Source organism: Tenrec ecaudatus, chromosome 4 (assembly GCF_050624435.1).
Source record: "Tenrec ecaudatus isolate mTenEca1 chromosome 4, mTenEca1.hap1, whole genome shotgun sequence".
In the NCBI taxonomy this organism is placed as follows: Eukaryota; Metazoa; Chordata; class Mammalia; order Afrosoricida; family Tenrecidae; genus Tenrec; species Tenrec ecaudatus.
Window position 1 is genome coordinate 153,136,348 of NC_134533.1, and position 21,116 is coordinate 153,157,463.

The window sequence follows — 21,116 nt, forward strand, 5'->3', positions numbered from 1 at the left end:
CACTTATGCAAACACATTAATCCATAACAATAGTGGTACTGGCCTATGTACATATATTTATAAGCGGTAGATAGACCTTAGGCCTCGACTCATACCTCCCCTCAATACAAGAGCACTTTGTTTTAACAAATTGGCATTCTGTGATGCTCACACACACAACCCCTACACAATCGCTGAAGACAAAATGGGTGCATAAGCAGATGTGGTGAAGACAGAGGATGGTGCCCAGCTATTAAAAGATATAGTGACTGGGGTCTTAAAGGCTTGAAGTTAAACAAGTGGACATCCAACTGTGAAACAACAAGCCCACATGGAAGAAGCACACTAGCAAGTGTGATCGTGAGGTGTCAAGACTAGGCAATGGGCACCAGAAGATTCCCAACAAACGGTTAGCAAACAAACAAAAATGCACTGGTGAGAATGGAGAGGGGTTGGAGCAGAGACCCAAAGCCCATCTATGGACAATGGAGTATTCCCCCACAGAGACGTAAGTCAAACCGGGTATAGTAGAGTGCTAATGGGTCACGCAATATACCTCTGTTTCCTGGAGGCCTCCTCACCCCCACTATCACGACATCAGTGCCACTTCCCAACCTGGACTAGACGGGGACATGCACATAGGTATAGGCACAAGAGAAAGCTCACAACGCATGGAACCAGGAACAGGAATGGGAATAGAGATAACAAAAGGGTAGGGGGAAGGTGGGGAGAGGTAGGGAAGGAAGGGGTCACTGATCCCAATGAATAGCCCATAACCACACACCCGCAATCAGGTGGAAGAACAACAGAAATCAGAGGGGAAGGGAGACAGCGGTCGGAGTGAGATTTGAAAATAATTAACAATCTACAATCTATTGGGAGGCCACGAGGGTTGGGGGTGAAGGGAAGAGGGAGGAAAACAAGGAGGAGCTGAGCCCAAGGCTCAGTGGAAAGTAAATGTCTAGAAAGAGCAATGGAATATATGCAGGAATACATGGGATACAATTGATGTATGCTTTGTAACAAGTGTTGCAAGAGCCCCCAGTAAAATGATTGGTAAGAAAAGAAAGAGAAAAACTCAATGCAATCAGGTTGATGTGACACACAGGCCAGAGTGGAACTGCTCCTGTGGGTTGGTGAGTGTGTCACTCTTTGGGGGGGGGTAAGTCTCATCTTCCTCCCCAGGAGCAGCTGATAGTGAGTGTCAAGCTGCCGACCTTAGCGGCCCACTGCTGCGAGGGCCCCTCTTCAGCAAAGAGGAAGGATTACTCTGCCATTGCCTTAAAATTTGAGCAGTATGGATCATTCATTTTGCATGGCATTTCATATTCATTACCTCTCCACCTTTTAAGGCAGACACTAACATATTCTTATTTTTCAGAAGACATAAATGACGCCTAATCACTGTCATCAAGTCGAGTCGATGCCAGCTCATAAAAATCCTAAGGATGGGATAGAATGGCCCCCGTGGGTTTCTGAGACTGTAACTCTCTACAAGAGTAGAAAGCCCCATCTTTCCCCTGAGGAGAGGCTGGTGGTTTTGAACTGCTTCCTCTTGGTGAGCAACCCAATGTGTACCCAATAAAGCTCCTAGATGAAACAGAAGAGAGGTTAAATAACTTACTTACCAGAGGTGTTAGTGTAAGTGACTGCTCTTACCATTCAAGAATGTATCATCATGCAAATTATTTAACTGTATTATTAGGGCAGAGCAAGCAGCAGTGAACCAGTTTGTAAAGAATTACAAGCCAATGGTTGGGGTTCAATGGTTGGGGTACAAGCCAATGGTTGGGGCTGTGGAGGACGGGCTTGGGGATCTACTCAGGACAAGTTTTCTGGAGAATCCCAGGCAGCAGGTCTGCTCCACGCACCTGGGTTGCCTTGCATTGAGATGAACTCAGTGGCAGCTCACAACAATCGTTCTGTACATGAGCGTGTCTTAGAGGAGGACGCTGGCATTTGGACCCTTTCAAATTGTTAATTTTTAAATTCTGAATTGAGTGAAAGTTTACAGAGAAAATCACCAGTCTGTCACTCGACAATTCATTTTACATTCTCTCGTCCATTGCAACCCCATCCTTGCAGTCACGCGCATCTCACGTCCGCTCGGGTCCCGAACTCCAGTCCTTCTCTCCAAACCCTTGGAAGCTAATTTGGGCCAAGTGTTCCCCACTGACCTCAAATGGTTGCTCACTCGAAGGTGCGCTTCCTTTATTAATGTGATCCTTCTCCTATGGACGTGTCAATGTTGGCTGAAAATGGAGTCACTTAGGTGGGTTCCGGGCCAGACCTACAGGATGAGTAAGGATGTTATCCTGGTAGCTCCACCAATCTCTGTCCCATGAGTGATTGTGTTCTTGTTATGACTTTGACTTTCATTCCATCTGTTTCTCTGTTTCTTTCTGAGACCTTCCAATAGGATTCCCAGCAGAGCAGTTGGTCGTGGCAAACAGGCACCATGTAGTTCTTCTGGTCTCAGAGTTGTGCAGGGCAATGTTTGTATGGTCCATATGTCTTTGATTGTCGGTACTTGTCTGTCCTCTGGACAGGGAGACACCAATAGTTGCACTTCAGACGGCTGTCTAAGAGTTTTAATCCCTCGATTGTAGGACACTATCTTTGTGCACCCTGTTATGCTAGTGGACCTTGGAGTCCCCACTTCCTCGTCGCCCCAGGCCAGTAGCTCTTTCTTTCAAGATGTTTGATTATGGCGAAGAAGATTTTGTAATGTTGCATGTTAGTCCTAGTTGACTACAGAAACAAATTCATAGACACTCGTATGTGTATATGAAAGAGCTTTATATAAAAGAACAAACATGCTTGATTTGTCTCTCGGTGTGTTCAAAATTTGAAATCATTATGGCTGTCACATACACTTAGAACGAGTCCAGCCTATAGGGATGCCATGTGTCCACACAGTCCCTGTTACACTTGAGACCATTTGGTATAGCCCCTGTATCAATGCATCTTAGTGAGAACCTTACTCTTTTTTCATGATCCTGTTTTACGAAGCATGAAAATATAATTTCCAGGTTTCTTGGGGGTAGGGGTGGGGGGACTTGTAGATCTGGAAGTAGTGAGCTGGAGCTGAGAGGTGCTACCCCTTTGGAGGCGGGATGTACACCCCCATTACTTCCTCTCCCACCATGTCCCTTTATTTAAGCACTTTGCCTGAACAGCCTCCTGTAAACATTTCACTTGGCAACCCTGGGGTCAGCTCAGAGAGTCCCTGATTTTCCCTGCTGGAACATCACAGCCACAGCAAAAATCCTGGAGGCCGGATGCCAACAGCTGTTACCAGGCCTCTGCATGTGAAACGGCCAAGCTGGGAGAAGCCGCTCTTCAGACGCAAGCCATTCAGATCAGATACTTATCTCAATCCTCAAATGGAAATGCTCAGGTTGCGCCCTGAAGAGCAGGCTCAGGCTGAGGGGTGGAACTGGATCAGTGGGACTCTCTGACCACCACTTTTACATCTACCCAGCAGCTCGGCTGTTTTCCATTCACATGTGGGGCTTCTGTGTAAACGTTATAAGATGATGGCTCTTGGTTTATAAAACTTGTGAACCTGTTGCTACCCAGCTTTCTGTATTCTCATTCCAACACTGACTTTTCTTTTTTAAATTGTTTAATTTTTTCATTGACCTTTCTTTTTATCTCTCTCTCTCTCTCTCTCGCTCACTCAGCTGCCATTGAGCCAATTATGACTCATGGTTATTCCATGTGTGTCAGAGTAGAACTACATGCGTACCTTAAGATCTTCAATTTTTCTAAAGAAAATTACCAAGACTTTCTACGGAGGCATCTTCAGATGGACCCAGGCCCCCAACCTTTGGCTAATAGCCAAGAGCAACCTTGTAGGTAGTAGTTAGTAAAAACCTGCTGTGTTAGGATGGGTTCTTTGGAGAAGCAAAATCACTGATGCTTGTATGTGTATGTGTCTAGAAAGAGATTTATATCAAGAAATGGTTCGAACTGTTGTAGAAGTGGGTAAGTCCAGCCAGTTCAAGTCTGTGGGTCAAATGCAAGCTGGGAGCTTCTCCTGACTCCTGTAGCTGCAGGGGCTGACAAACTGGAAGCAAGACAATGAATCTGGAAGACCACAACCTGGTGGATGTTGAGCTGAATGAATCTAAGATCGGCCAAATGAATCCAAAGTTGCAATCCAATGAAGGCTCCTGGGATCAGCAGGAGATATAGCTGGATGTCAATGCACTAGATTCAGGATCCAAATCCAGTGGTAGAGTTCAGTAAGCTTCCAATCACTGTCAATTCATTCCTAGAATAGGCCACACCCTGATGCAACCTTCCCCAATCGGATCAAGGCTATGATCAGATTAAGGTGGTCTACTCTTCACAAAACTGACCTGTTTGGCCTCTTCATGGAAGATTCCATCATGAATTTAGGTGTTCTTACGGTGGAACCATGGCCCACTCAAGTTGACTTAAATCTTAACTATTATACCTGTCAAATGAATAGATTATATGATGCATGATTTTTCAGAGTGAATGATAATCCTTCTTTAAGAAATATGCATTTAATGAATGAAATTAATATTTTGCTGTTCTCGGGTGCTTTCGTGTTGGTATTGGAACAAGATGAATCTACATACGTCAGAACAAAGCAGCAGCTTCACAGTTGTTCCTGCGCTTGAGCCCATTGTCGTAGCCACCGGGTCAATCCATCTTGGCAGAGTTCTTCCGCTTTTCCGAAAGTCCTCTTTCAAACCATGATGCCTTGCTCCAGGAACCGGCCTCTCCTGATAACCAAGGTACGTGAGATGAAGTCTCGCCATCTTTGCTTCTAAGGAGCATTCTGGGCGTCCTGCTGCTAAGACAGGTTTGTTTGTTCTTTTGTCAGTCCACGATACTTTCCAGATTCTCCACCAACACCAGAAAGCTAGTTCTAATAGTTCTGCCTTTGGGGTTTTATTGTTTCTTCCCCCAAAATACATGAAAATTCTGACCCTCTATATTGGAACTGGAATCTTTTTGGAGATGTAGTTAATTACCTGAAAATGAGGTCACACTGAAGTCAGGTGTTCACTAATAAAACAGTGGTGTCTTTATGAAAGAAGAGCATGTGTGCAGGAAGACCCATTCAGAGGACGGCCACCAGGTAAGGATGAAGGCAGAGACTGGTGTTACACTGCCATGAGCCAAACATACGCGGCGTATGCAGTGACCGGAAGTTGGAAGATAAAACAAAGGAACTTATTTAGTACCTATAACTCTAGACCTCAAGTACTGTGAGACAGCGAAGTCCTCTTTGAAGTCACCCAGTTGTGGTGCTTTGCTATGGCAGACCTTGGATATAATAATACACTGTCTACAGCCTCTCTTCAACTCCATTTCTGAACTACATTCCCTGTGCAGGTTAATAAAAAGCCCAACCCATTTCCTTCAAGTCAATCTGGACTCAGAGAGACCCTATAGGACACAGAACTGCGCCATAGAGTTGCCAAGGCTGTGAATCTTTATGGAAGAATACTGCCACCTCTTTCTTCCCCGAAGTGGCTAATGGGCTCAAACTGCTGACCTTTCACTTGGCAGCCAAGCACTTAACCACTGTGCCACCAGGGTTCCTTTCTCATTGTTTAGTTAGATTCTGCAAATGTGCCATGAAATCTCTGTTCCCTCTTGCGGGGATCTCAGGCACCAGAAATTAAGTGAAGTCAATATGTAGAGGTGTTTTCGCACCATACAATCAGTTCTGACGGAGCTAAACTCCAGATCTATAGAAGCGATTGTCAGTGGCTTTTCCTTCCACCCTAGCGACTCTGGAGTCACAGAATGTTCCTTGCAACTGTGAAGAGCTTCAGCAAGAATCCAGCAAACACACCAGCCTGTCATGGGACTTAGGCAGTGGAAATGGCACCTCGCCTGACTGCTACTCCTCTAGTTTACTCCTTGACTGTGCACGTTTGGGATTGTGTGTGTCTGCAAAAGGGTGGGTTATAGGAGGTTATCAGAATCAAGCCGTTTTACTTTTACTTGATTGTACTAAATAGACGGGCAACAAGTATTTTGCCAACTCAGCATTAGGCATTTTCTAATCGTGTGAAAATATAAACAGACCAGCATTTATGAATTGACCTGGGTCCCTGTGTGCAATTCAGTGACAATACAGGAAATGTTTACCTTCATCTTTTGTGTAGCATAAACCTTCTTGAGAGTGGCATATGGCAAACATTTTTAACAGTTGCATTTCCTGATTAAGGGTTTTCCCTTCCACTTTACAAGGCTTGGCTTACACTAATGACCTGATTGAGCTGAAAGGTCATAAGCAAATCATTAATAGTCAAGTGATCAAAACTGCATCCCACGTGGCTAGAAGTACTGCAGTCCTGGAAGTGACTCACACCAGGCTGACTTACCATCAGGGGATTTCGTAAAGAATGGGCCGTTGACCATTCCATTTTCAGGGAACACATTTTCTCAGAAGGTCACCAGAGGGCTTGTGGGTAGCTATTTTTAAGGTTGGAAATATTATAACAATAATTATCCCCAGCATGGGTAATTTTAAATTATCTCCAAATGGTGTAATTTTAAAGTGCACTATACTTTGCCATCTTTAGAAAACAGCTGGGCAGCTCTTCAAGGGTAAGGCCTCAGGAAATTCAAAGAGAATCTCTTATTTCAACCTCCTTTCCTGCGGGGGAAGGAGCCTCAAATAAGCGTCCAGCTGAGGATCTCATTAACCTAACCTGGGGCTGTACTAAGCACTGGCACCTGAAGGGGCCACTGGTGCAGTATATCTGAGGCTAAGTAAAAAAGGGGCAAAATAACAGAAGCCCTGATTAAACAAAAGAATCAAAGTGTGAAGCTATTGTTTCTGCATACACCCACCACCTAGATCAATATACTTTGGAAGACAAGGTTTCAATCTCTCTCAACCTTTTCCAAATAATTCTGTGCTCTTTGACTAATAATGTGTCCAAGCGGCAATGGTGGCCATCCTCAAGGGACCCAAATGATGGTCCTATGAGTCTGGGGAAGAGAAAGAAGTATGAAATGACAAGATTGGGGTTGTAGGGTGGACCGGATAACATTTTCCAATGATTTTCTCCTAAGATGGCCCTTGTCACCCTCAATAATGTGCAGGTACATTGTCATGATAGAAAAAGTTTCCTTGGTGCAAATGTACTGGTCCTTTTCTCACCAATGCAGTTTTCAATTTTCTTAAATTTTGTTCATAATAAGCCCCTGTGGTTTTTCTTTGCCTTTGAGGAAGATCTATCAAGAGTATCCCTTTAAGAGTCTGAAAAATCTGTCCCCTTAACTTTCTGCGTGGACCTTGAATTCCACTTTGCTGCCTTCCCTACCTTTGTGCCGACGTATGCCCCATCCGAAGCTGCCATTTCAGTCGGAGACGGGTGGGAGGCGAGCAGCATTTCCATTCACTTGCTGTAAAGCGTCAATGATTTGAAAAGATGTTCACCTGAGTTTTGTTAGATATTTGAAATTAGTCCTGATCTCAAAAAATTTCCCATGGTGCAAAGGTATGCTTTTTGCTTCTTCTTGTTTATTTTTGCTTTTGAAAGCATCCTCGTTCTAACTCCCTCTGCTGTTACTGTTGCCAGGTGCCATTGAGCAGGCTCTGACACCTAGCGACCTCAAGCCCAACAGAAGGAACCCGGCACACCTGCGCCGTCCTCGCGAGGCTTCCTGTTCCCAAGCCCATCGTGGCAGTGAAGGTGTCCATCCATCTCGTTGAGGGCCCTCCTCTTTGTCACTGCCCCGCCACTTCCTCATGCACCATGTCCCTCTCCAGGGACTGCTCTCTCCAACATGGCCACAGGATGTACGATGAAGTCTTGCTATCATTGCCTCCAAGAGTGCTCTTGCCATGCTTTTCCAACAGATTGGTTTGTCCTTTTAACAGTTCATAGTACTTTCAATCTTCTTCTCCAGCACCACAATTCAAATGCATCAGCTGTTCTTCTGTCTTTCTTATTCAATGTCCAACTTTCTTTTTTATCATTTAATTGGGGGCTCTTACAACTCTTATCACAGTCCGTCCACCCACCCATCCACCCATCCACCCATCCATCCATCCATCCATCCATCCATCCATCCATCCATTCATCCATCCATTGTCTCAAGTACATTTGCACATATGTTGCCATCATCGTTTTCAAAGCATTGTCTTTCAACTTGAGCCCTTGGTATCAGCTCCTCATTTTCCCCCTCCCTCCCCCTCCCCAATCCATCATGAACCCTTGATAATTTACAAATTTTTCCACATCTTGCACTGTCTGATGTCTCTCCCCACCCCCTTATCTGTTGTCCATCCTTCTGGGAAGGGGTTATAGATAGGTTACTGTGATCGGTTCCTCCTTCCCCACCCCCACCTTCCCCTTATCCTCCCGGTATGGCTACTCTCAATATTGGTCCTGAGGAGTTTATCTGTCCTATATTCCCTGTATTTCCAGCTCTTTATCTGTACCCATGTACAATATCTAACTTTTACATGCACATGAGGCAATAGAAAATATCATGGCTTGGGCAAGGCAAACCTTAGTCTTCAATGTAACATCATTGCTTTTCAAGACTCTAAAAAGGCCTTGTACAGCAGATTTACCTCATGCAACTCATATTTTGATCTCTTCACTGCTCTTTCCAATAGCATTGATTGTGGATCCAAGCATGATGAAATCCTTGACAGCGTTAACCTTTTCTCCATTTATCAAGATGGTACCTGTTGGTCCAGTTGTGGGGATTTTTGTAGAGGCCAAGAACCAGACAGACTTGAGCCTGATGATATGAGAGACAAGTGGCAAAGTGGACAAAAGTACCACATCTTTAATATTTCTTATTTTGATGTGTAACCTGTTAACCATCCTAATATACCTCAACATTTTTAGTATTGTCTTGGAGTTCTGTGTAGCAATGACAACGGACTATTGAACCCAGCAGAGAAACAGACTGCCATCAGAGAAAGAGTTGGTGTCAAAACAGGTAAAAATTGGTGGGAAAAGTCATGTCTGACTTCTGCCTCATAGAAATTAGCCTTAGGCTGGTGTGAGTTCTCTTTTCCCTTGTGTGGAGACCTGACCTCCAAGCTGTTCCCTCCTGCCCAAAATGTTATTTTGATTTAAAACACTAATTGGAGTGTCCACGTTAACTCTCATCATTTGATCATTTCTTGGTTGTTTTCTTCTTCTTTTATTTTTGCAAATGTTGTTTCCCCAAATTAGGAAGTACGTCCTCGTGGCTCATAAGGAATTCAGAAAAGCGTGGTGAGAACGGCTGCATGACCGAAAGACTGGCATCGAGGCCACTGCAGGGAACCTGGAGAAATGGCGAGTTGGTGTGTTTGCTGCGGACATTCCAAACGACAACAACAAAATACATTTTCAAAAAGGGTTAATATTCAAAAATGTCATTCTCTTTTGTCTCTGAATCTGATATGCTCACCCCATTCTTAAACACTCCTATTAGTTGGTTATTTATCCCTAAAATTAAAAACAAAACAAAGAACCATAAGAAATTATGAAAGCGTACTCTTTCTCCTTCTTTTCCCACACAAAGGTTAGACTATTCTGTTCACACTGCTTCCACTTTTTCACAGCGGCCAATTAGTCCATTATTTGGAATTATATGAATTATTAAACCAGTCTTCCTTTGATGGACATTTGAACTGTCTCTAGCAAACATTGGACCAATGAAATACCACATGTGGCCATTACATAATCTACTGTCAACTTGAGTGAAGGGGTGGAGTCTAACTTGTCAATCAGGCCAGAGCCAATGAGGTCTCTTTGTGGGCATGGCCAACTCCTGAGGATTCTGGGAACTCCTATCTTCTTCCCTGGAGGCAAGACACACCTTCTCTCTCTGCTTCATCTTCCTGCTGACAGGCCACATGTAGCCATGCTGATGGGGCCAGAGCCCTGGAGCTAGAGGACCCACGTGGAGACCCACATCAGCGCTGAGATGTTTACACCACCACTGGATCCACAAGACTTTCCACCCACTGCCACTGGATCCACAAGACTTTCCACAAGATCCACAAGATCACTGATATGTGATCTTCCGTTGCATAGGCTGCATGAGTCTGAAGAGTTTATGGAATGGTATCAGACATATGGGCTAATATTGAACTTATAGAATTTATCTGGACTGGGCTGGGATATTTTCTTAATATACAATTACTCTTTGATATAAAGCTCTCTCTTACTTTTATATGTGCGTCAATGAATTTGTTTCTCTTGTAAACCAGACAAACACACCCTATAAATATATCATTTTGCACATGGGAAGTATTATCTGCAAGATAAATCTAGGAATTAGGATTGCTAAATCAGAGTAAATGCAGTTATCATTTTGACTATTAATGTCAAATTGTCCTCCACAGGAATGCACCACTTTATATTCTCACTGTTAATGTAAAAATGTACCTGCAGGCAAACTTCTCGATTTTGCCAAACCACTAAGAGGAAATGGTATCTTAATATGGTTTTAACTTGCAGTTACTTTGTTATGAGAAAATTTGAGTATCTCTTAATAAATTTCAGGAGGCACTTGTAACTCTTTTGTATATCCCTAATCCTTGCCAATTTTTAAACATCAGATTTTTATCTTAAAGACAGTCTGTATATATTAAGGGTATTCATTCTTACTGGTTAATATCAGTTAAAATACTTTCCCCCACTTTGATGATGTCTTTTAGTATATCACTGGTGCTCCTTTGCTCATTTTTATTATTTTACCACATAGAAGTTTTCAGCTTTTATTCAGTTTATCTTTTCTTCTATGGCATCATAGATCTGAGTCATAGACTTTCCCTTGTCAATGCTCATAAGGGATTTACCCAACTGCTCTTCTAGCAGTTGCACATGTTTAAATATTTAATCCATATTAAGTTTATACCAAAGTATAACATGAGACAGAGAGCCAACTTTATTTATTTTAAGAATTTATTATTATTTACTGATTGTCCCAATAAAGATTACTGAAAGGTTCATACATTTAAAGCCCCTGTGCAGTGGCAGTTAAGCTTGTTTCAGCTAAAGGAAATGTCAGCGATTCAAATCCATCCAAGCCTTCTTGGGACAAAAGACCTGAGGGTCACAGCTCCTGTAAAGATGACATGTCGGAAGCTTTCCAGGGCACTGCTACTCGGTCACATGGGTTGTTTTGATCAGAATTGACTTAAGGGCACTTAACAGCAACAAATATGAGTTTTAAATATTTGGCTCAATGTAACAGAGCTTCATCCTTTTCTAAGCTACAACTCCAAAAAGGAAAGTGGGCTAGGAAAGACTTACTAGATTGTACACAGTTCACTAGACAATAGCAGTGAAAAACTTGACTTGAGCAAGTTTACTTTCAGTAAATAATAAATAGAATGGGTATAGGAAGATATGTCAGTCAAATGATTAGGGGAACATTGCCATGAACTTTTAAGTTCTTATTTGTACAAATTTAAGACAAAGAGCTGTGGTCTTTGATCAAATTAGTCAAGTCATTCACGACTCCAGCTAGCAAGACCATGTCATCTACCTACCCGGGTTGTTAATAAGTCTGCTTCCAATCCTGACGACTTGCTTTCCTTCATGCAGTCGAGCTTCTGACAGTATCTACTCAACGTAAAGATTGTGTAAGAATGGGGAAAGGATGCAACCTCAATGAACACATGTCCTGATTTTTTAAATTAAATACTTTTATTAGGGGCTCTTACATCTCTTATCGTAATCCACACCATCATCCATTGTGTTAAGCACATTTGTACACATGCCATCATCATTTTCAAAGCATCTTCTTTCTACTTGGGCCTTTGATATCAGATCCTCATTTTCCTCCCTCCCCCACCTTCCCTTCTTCCTTCATAAACCCTTGATAAGTTATAGATTATTATTTTTATTTCTTACATCATCCTCTGTTGCCCTTCACCCACTTTTCTGTTGTTCGTCCCCGTGGGAGGGGGTTATATGTCAATCCTTGGACCTTGAACTATTTATAGGCCTTTCCATTTTTGTCAGTGACTTTCTTTTTGCTGTTGTTATTTTGTTTCTGTTGTTATTGTTTTGTTGGTTTTGATGTCCTTTGTTGTTTTGTCTGGTTTTTGCGCTTATTAATGCCTCTGCCTATCTATATAGATAAGATAGGTGGGACAATCAGGAGATGAAAACAATGGAACCCATGGTTCTGGGGGTATGTCCTGATTTTAAACAATGCAACAGTCCCTTCTTCTGTTCATACGATTGTTTCTGGATCCTTGTACAGATTCCACATGAGCATGTTTTGGAATTCCCACTTGACATGTAGGCAATTGATATGACCCTTCTAGCTGTGAGGTTAGGACCAGTTCAAACCTAACCCACTGTGCCACAAAGGTTGCTTATTTTTAATATAATTAGCTTCAAATTCTCTGTTGTAATATAATATAGACAGAAAAACAAAACCCACTGAAGTTTATAACATGGTATTTTGAAAGCATTTCACTTCCATTTTATTTAAATATAGTTTATGATACCCCTTAAAAGTAGCCATCAAGTAGCTAACTTGGACACTCACTGACCCATCCCTTTGCTTTCTCACAGGTTTAGAAATTTATACTGGAAATCATTAATACAGAAATTCAGCTCAGAGTAGCTCATGCCAAATGGAATCAGGATAAAGTGCGATTTGAGATTTGAGGATAAATCCAGACCACACTACAGCCAATTCTATTGCATAGATTCCAATCCAGAGGTACCTGCAGGACAGAGTAAACCATCCTCCTGGGGGTTCATGGCTGCAAATCTTTACAGAAGCAGACTGCTTCATCTTTCTCTTATGAGTGCTGGTAGCTCCCACCTGCCAGCGCTTCCACCACTGTGCCAGCAGGCTTCCTGCTCCAGGAGGATACAGGCGCTCCCATACTGTCATCACAGCCTTCCTTCATTCTCTGGGGAGAAACTGGTCCTCTGTTGGCTACAATCCCTCCTGTTGCAGATTAGCTTCTTCCAAATGACTGGAAAGATAGTTGCCCACAGCCTCAGCAAAATGTTCTTAAAGTTTTACAACTCTCGTGGAAAAATGCTGTCTCTCCTATCCTCAGGCAGGCTTGTGATTGCTCTGTTCAGGACACATGCTCACCTTTGCATGAATTGCTCTTGCAGAAGAATAGAGTGAGAGACAGAATGGCCTCCCAAAAATGGCCGTGTCCTAATGCCCAGGGCCTGTGTGGTAGTTACATATTCTGGTGTCAATTTTGGACTCGAGAGGATTAAGAGTAAGGGGTGGAGTCTAGTCTGTCAATCAGATCATAGCCAATGAAGCTTCTGTGTGGGCATGACCTTTGAGAATTCTGGGAACTCCTGTTTTTTTCTCCTTGGAGGCAGGAGACACTTCTTGCTCTCTGCTCTCTCCCTGAGAGCTGCTGTACTGATAGACACATGGCGCTATGCCCTGGGAGCTGGAGAAGCCACATGGACCTACCCTGATGCACCAGACCTCTGGAGCCAGAGAAGCCACATTAAGACCCCTGCCGGTGCTGAGATGCTCACAATGCCACTGGATCCAAAATGCTTCCAACCCACTAGCCTGAGATCTTCTTGCATTTGGCATCATTGCATGTGTTTTGTGAGTCTGAAGAGGACTTTATAGTTTGGTATCGGACATATGGGCAATATTGGACTTGTGGACTTGATCTGGACTGGGCTGGGATATATTCTCAATATTCAATTGCTCTTTTATATAATTCTCTTTCTTATACATACAAGTGTGTCTATGAATTTGTTTCTCTAAGTCTTCCCAGACTAATACAGTCTGTCAGTATTTGAGGAAATATGACAAAAAGATTTTTGCTGATGTGATTAAATTAGGCACGTTGAGTTAAACAGATCATCCTGGATGATCTGGAAGGGTCCAACACAGTCACAGAGGTTACCCAAAGAGTCAGAGTCCGTGAGAAGGTGGTGTAATAACAGAATCAATGATTAAAGTGATATTCTTTGAAGATGGAAGAAGAACCCGCGAGGCAAGAATACAAGTGGCCTCTGGAAGTTGAAATCAGCATGAAAATTGTCTCCCCCTAGAGCTTCCAGGCTGAACTACTCCTGCTGACACCCAGTGTATTAGACAGGGTTCTCTAGAGAAATAAAACCAGATTTCTGATAATTATATATAGATATATATATATAGATATATATTTATAAATATATATATATAACACAAGAAATGAACTGTTAAATTGTATACAGATAGATAACACAAGAAGTGAACAGTTAAATTATAAAGCAGTACAATGACTCAGTGCAACTCACTCCCGTGAGAGTTGTGAGACACTAGCAGTCCTTCAAGTCTTGAGGACCGCCAGACAGTCCTCGATAGAGAGAGAGCTAGGCTATCCCAGCACAGGCAGCAAACCACAAGGCAGGTCACCAACTGTCAGCCAGGTCACCAACTGTCAGTCCCCAGTTCCAGAGATGTAAATTTCGTTCGACTGGTCTTAAAGGGACCTCAACTTACAGCGACATGTCCACAGGCTAGGTGCCTCACAGGTAGTGTGCCCTTTAAATTGAGGCACAGAACAAGCAAGGCAGCCGCACACTGGTCCGATGATTAAAGAGTGAGAGACAAGAAAGGTGAGGCTCACCGAGCCACTTATCTCTCTGCCCTTCAATTAATCCCACTTGTGTTTATCGGCCAGGCTGGCACAATAAACTATCTCACCCAGTGAGACAGATTTTGGACTTGCAACCTCCACAATGAAAAGATCATAAATGTGTGCCGTTATCAGGCACTAGGTCGGTGGTGATTTTTACAGCAGAAAGAGGAAGCTGAGTCTCTGGGGTGAGTCAGAGGGTTCAGCTGCTAAAGTCAAAGCTGAAGCCCCCAGAGGGACCTCAGAAGGAAGGAAGGCCTTGTGAAAAATTATCATTGTAAAACTCTATTAAGCACAGTTCAACTGCAAGAAAATGACTGTGCTTTCTAAGCCACCAAGTTTGGGGTAACTCAGACACACACAGTTGCCTTGAGTCAGAACTGATTCAATGGCGACTATTTTTATTTTGTTTTATTTTTAACGGGAAGCTAATGAAGCTGGGTTTCCCAATTTGACTCAGGTTAGGTTACCTTCTTTGATCTGATGTCAAGAAAGGGGTGGGATTGGAGGTGGGACGCATGGCAGGTGCTGGCGCCACATGACATAAATCAGAGACAATTTTCCCAAAGAAATGTCTTTGTTATAAGAAGTAGATAGGTAAGCTCAATAAACAAATTTAACAACCAAATAGCAATAGCACAAACAAAACCACCACCATAAAATACTAGTAAAAAGAAGTCTGGGCAGCATGGGAGTTAAGCAACCACAAGGTTGGTGGTTTGGACCCACCACTTGGACTCCACTGGAGAAAGACATACTGCTCTAGTCCCATAAAGATTTTCAGCCTTGAGAAATTTATGGAGCAGTTCTCATCAGTCCTACTGGGTTGCTATGAGGTGTCAATGGGTAAAACAGGTGACTGCTGATAAATCCAAAGAGCCCCCTGAGACTGGAAGGACTTTGGAGCCTGACTTATATAAACAATGTCAATGCCCAATCAAGAGTTTCCAAATCAACTATAATCAGGCTTAAACTTTGTTTCACTTTCACATTTTCTATAGTCATATAAAAGCCCCCTCCTCCTTCTTTCCACCCCCCCCCCCACCGGCCCCCGTTCATAGCCCTCAGCCATTTATGGTTGATGCTCTGATTCATGAATCAATGTCGTGTTTGAATAAATTCACACAAATTGATTTGCAACTTGAAAATGGAGTCAGATCGAAAGAAAGAATGAAGTGAAGCGAGGGCCTGTCACTAATACAAGAGTCGCATTACATCCTGGGCTAAGGTTCTCAAACAAGATCTCATGGTGAAGAAGAAATAAAAATGCCCTAGAACAGTAAAAGCTAAGCACGAATCTCCCACTGAGAGCTGAACCTCTGACCTCGGTTCTCAACAGTGAAGTGTGCATGCCGGTGCTCACAAACTTTGCCACAAAGAATCCCTGATGTTGGAGGAGAGGATGCAGAGTGCCCACACTGGAGATCTGAGAGCTCCACAGGGGACCCTCTACAAGTGAAAATTCCCTTGAAGATATATATTTTAATATTTAAAATTCAGGTCATTTGCATTTGTATAAAATGCCATTTTAAGTATTTGCCAATGAAATTATTTTTCTCCTCTCAACCAGTTGAGTTAATTGATGGGCCAGGATGGTTTTCCATCTTTACACTGTGATTTCTAATATGCTACAATTTGCATCACGTGTGTACCTCGGTTAGGACTAGGATCTATCCATTCTAAACAGTTCACTATTTCCAAGCCAAACACATTCATCAAAGCTCTGCGCTCCCACTGTCCTCCACCTGAGACGAGCTTGGAGTACAACATTTTCAAAGAGAGAGTGTGTGTACGTGTGTTAGCTGCTTGCTTTGTAGACTCGTGGTCAAATTGTACATACGGTGATAAATACATTGTCCCGTTCTGCATCACCGTCATGATGGCTGACATGTTCAAGTCCATCACTGTTGCTTCTACGCCACTCCATCTTACTGAGGCTCTCCCTTGCCTTTGCCAATCTTCTTAATCAAACATAAAGTGCACCTCTAGGGATCGATTCCTTCTGAGGAAGTATCCAAAGCAAGCAAATTGGACCATGTTCATTTGTGATTTCTAGAATGTTCACTGCCTGATTATCACAAGTAGATCACCAGGCCTTTCTTCTTAAACTATCTCACTCTGGGAGTTCCTGACCACCATGGGTGACTTGTCCACCATGGGCAACGTTGCTGGCATGTGAAGTACAGGTGGCATGGCTTCCAGTGGCATGACAACACACAAGCCACAACTGTACAAAAAGCTGACCAGTGAGCTATGAGCATTACATTGGAGTAAGAAAGAGTAGCTACCAACTTCCCTTCAGAAAACACCTCAGAGCTAGATAAAGAGAATGTTGAAGTTGTAATCACTTAAAAATATCTGCAAATTATTCGACACTCTTCCCAGGTGAGGTGTGTCTATGTCCTCTTCCCCAAAGCAGAGCAAACTGTTGTGACTCCCTTGACTGAAAGACCTCACAGAGTATGCAGCTGCAGAACCTCTGGGCTCTGTTAGGAAAGGTAGTGCAGCTTTCACCTCGCTCACTCGGTCTCGGGACGTCCCCCTGACACTCGAGTCCCGTGTCGCGAGGAACCCCGAACACACGGAAGGTCACATGCAAGTGTTCGGACCGGCACCTCCTAAGATTAAGCCAAGAGCCAGCATCAGTTGGCAGACACGTCAGTAAAAAAGCCTGTGAGGGCCCTCAGCTCATCACTGTCTGATTGTAACGGAAGACGGACCGTGAGCAGCACTGCTTAGCTTCCTCCCGAAAACCCACAGAGTCTAGATGGGAAAGAATTCCCTCATCAGCTAGCAACACATCACACGCATGGCAGTGTTAAAAAATCTACTGACTATTTGTGCATCAACAACATACTTCTGTTGGCAGTTATGTAATGATATTCATTTTGCCTAATTCTTTTTTACTTTTTGATTTAATGTGGTCATCTTCCATTTTCATATCGTGCCAGATTTCTTATCATGCCATTGGAACCTAACTAGGTCCATAAGTGAGGAGTGGGTGGAAGTCATGGTAGGTGATTATAATTCTAAGTTTGTTCCGCGCTAGTTCAGCAAAGCAAGGAGAGAGAGAAGGTGGAGTATTTCGCTCTGGGAGAGAGCACAGCCTTCAGTTACGGAAAGCCCCAGCTTCTACCACAGCTTCTCTGCTTCCATTTCCCATGTTGGATTATGTGTCTGTTCACTGCCCCACCTCCTGGTCTGGAAGACAGCAGAGGGAAGAAGTGATGTGATGGGGCTGGGCCTGAACCAGAGGAAGAGAGCAGTGATCTCCAGGCGTCACTGAGCTGCGTGTAAGGTGATTCGGGTGGATGGCGTTAAGCAGTGCACTGCGGTCACCTATGTACAGTGCTGGTGATTCCACCTCTGCTGTCTCCTCCCAATGGAATGGCTTTTACTTCAGATTTTAGGGCCTGTTTTTCACACAGATACATTAATCAATACTATTAGTAGGGCGAATCTTCCATAATTTTCCATTGTGCTATAATCATTCATTTAAAAATACTTTTTAGAAGTACCGTTGTGTGCCATGCAAGAAAGTTGAAACAAAATGATGTATTTAACACAAATGGATGATGGAGAAGAATGAAAAATTATCACATTTTTTAAAAGGGAAAAACCCAGAAACTTCCAGGAACATTTATCCTTGAAAAGGCATTATGCCATACTCCAGCACCTCAGAAGTGGATGTTCACTCTTCTTGGGTGTTAAAGATGCACAATTTAGAAATCCTCATATTAAAAGATCAATGAAAACATTTAGACTTGATCTCTTCCCGTAGTCCAGAGGTCAGAATGTGGTTATCCACAGCTTCACCTGCCTCAGCTGCAGACATGTTCTGTTTGACACAAAGTCTACTTGCTTTTGCCATCTTGCATTAGTGGACAGTTTTTTTAAATCACGGAATTTCCTATTAAATTTGGATTTCTGCCTTCCCCTGAAATAAATTGGAAGAGCTGGCAAGCCTTGCCACAGGTGGAAACACTCAAGTGGTGGAGAGATTCCGTTTTCTTGCCTAGACCCCTCTTTTTAAACAAGACCCATTTTTATACCTCACCACTGTCCTCAGCACTCCCAATTAGCACCACCAACCTGCCACATGGGTTCTTTCCCTTTAAGGTACCTATCTGGCTCTGGAAAGCTTTTACATGCCTTGTTCTGGACTGATATAGACTCATTTGCGTCATTTTCCTTTATTTAACATGGTCTGGTCCACTACCTGGTGGTACAGTGGTTTCTCACGGGGCTGCTAACTACAAGGTCAGGAGTTGTAAACCACCTGCCACTCTGAGGGAGAAAGATGAGACTTTCTACTCCTGTAAAGAGTTACTGTCATGGAAGAAACCCACGGGGGGCAGTTCTGCCCTGTCCTATAGGGTCACACTATGTGTCAGAATCAACTCAATGGCAGTGATTTTTTTTTTTTTTTGGAGAGGTCCAACTTCAAGGAGCCCTGGTGGAATACTGAGTTTCCACCAGGAAACTTTAGTATTGGGCTGTTCAAACCTACCAGCCCCTCCATCTCAAGAAACCTAGGGAGCGGTTCTACTCTATATGATTGATTTGAATTAGAATCAAGCCTAGTAGTGGTTTGGTTGGGGTTTGGTCCAACTTCAACTTTTCTAACTTTTTTAGGGCATTCAATTAGCTGCCATCAAGTCAGTGCTGCTGACTCACAGAGAACCCTGTGAGTTTCCAAGGCTGTAACTGTTCATAGGAATAAAAAGCCCAGTCTTTCTCCCACCGAGTTGTTTATGGTTTCGAACTGCCGACCTTGTGGATCACAGCTCAGTGCATAATCATTGCACCGTCAGTCTTCCTTTTTCAGGGCATTAGTCTTTTCAGTCAGAGCCCTGGTGTCATCATGCAATCTCAAAGCGTCAGCACGTCTGTGGGAGAAAGAGGAGGCTTGCACACGTAAGCATTTACAGGCTTGGAAACCCAGAAGGAGCAGAGCTACCAGATGCTCCTTAGAAGCGTGGCTGGTGAGACTTCGTCTCGTGTACTTTGGCCATGCGATCAGGAGAGACCAGCCACTGGAAAAGGACACCGTGCCTGGTAAAGCAGGGCCAACACAAAAGAGGAAGGCCCTCAATGAGATGGATTTGTCCACACAGTGGCTGCGACATGTGTCATAACAATTCTGCGGCTGGAGCAGGACTGGACGCTGCTTTATTCTGCGGGACACGGGGTTGCTAATTGTTGGCACTGACTTGACAGCACCTAAAACACAAAAGAGCCTTATCAATCAGATCCAGAAAGTGACCTTGCCTATCTAAATCTCAAAGGAATGAAACATAGATTTCGAATAGGCTCGTTTTTCTGCTCATCAGAGTAGGGTTCTAAAAAAGAAATAAAAATAAAACACACTCACTGCCATCGATTCCAACCCCTCGGTGCCTCAGAACACAGGGGAGAGCCACCATGGTGCTTTCTAAGACTGTAGCCACAAGTCATGCGTTCAATACATCAAAACACAGGTATCACCATACACCTGAGTTTGCTCGACTCGCTTTCAAAGAAAGAATCGAGCTCAAAACTTTGATTTTCCCTAAAGTTCGTCCTAGGAAAACCAGGCAAAGAAGGAATAGGAATAAGCTAAACCAGGCTGCTCTCAAGCATGCACAGTATTCAGCACAGACTCATTCCTGCCACACTGGGAAAAAGGGACGGAGTTCCTCAAGGTCTCTAGAGGCGGTCCAGACCAGCAGGGGGTGGTGTCCGGGGGAGGACCCAGGTGGCCAAGGTCACTGGACACACGATCTTGCAGGCTTATGTGTGCACTTGTCCCCGTATCCAAATTGGACCCAGAGAGTGCTCACCATGAGTCATGGTTTTGTTTCTGGGGCTCAGTGTCCTGTGGTCTGGCAGGGATTGAGTGAGGTTGGGGATGTCGCAACAGCTGCTCACATCTCCTGGGAAGGCTGCTGAGGATGCACGGGGTCACTGTGATCAGATCATGAGCACAAAATTTGCCTGCCCAAAGGCCATGTTTCTCAGTTAGAAGGAAAAAAAAATTCCTATCTAGATCCAGGGTGGTGTTGTAAATGCCGGGGTCTAAATTCTTATCTTGCGCCACATGGTATTAAATTGCTTGCATCATCTCTAATTTCTATTTAAAGCATATTGACTCCAAAAGGGCGTAGCTTGGGCATCTATTCAGAAACCATAACTTGGGAGGGACAGGAGGTGGCAGTGGAATTATCAGCCAAGAAAGCAATGATGAAGTCTCATTTTATTGCTTTCATTTATCATGAAATGCTTTTTTCCCCATTTCTGCTTTCAGGGAATAGCTGCCTGCCCTTCAATCAGGGGTTTAGTGCACGAACTTCTCTTCCTTCAGAAACTGTGGCTGACTCTTTTTTGTTTTGTTTTTTAATCATTTTACTGGGGGCTCGTACAACTCTTATCACAATCCATCCATCCATCCATCCATCCATCCATCCATCCATCCATCCATCCTTCCATCCATTGTGTCAAGCACTTTTGTACATTTGTTGCCATCATCATTCTCAAAAATTTGCTTTCTATTTGAGCCCCT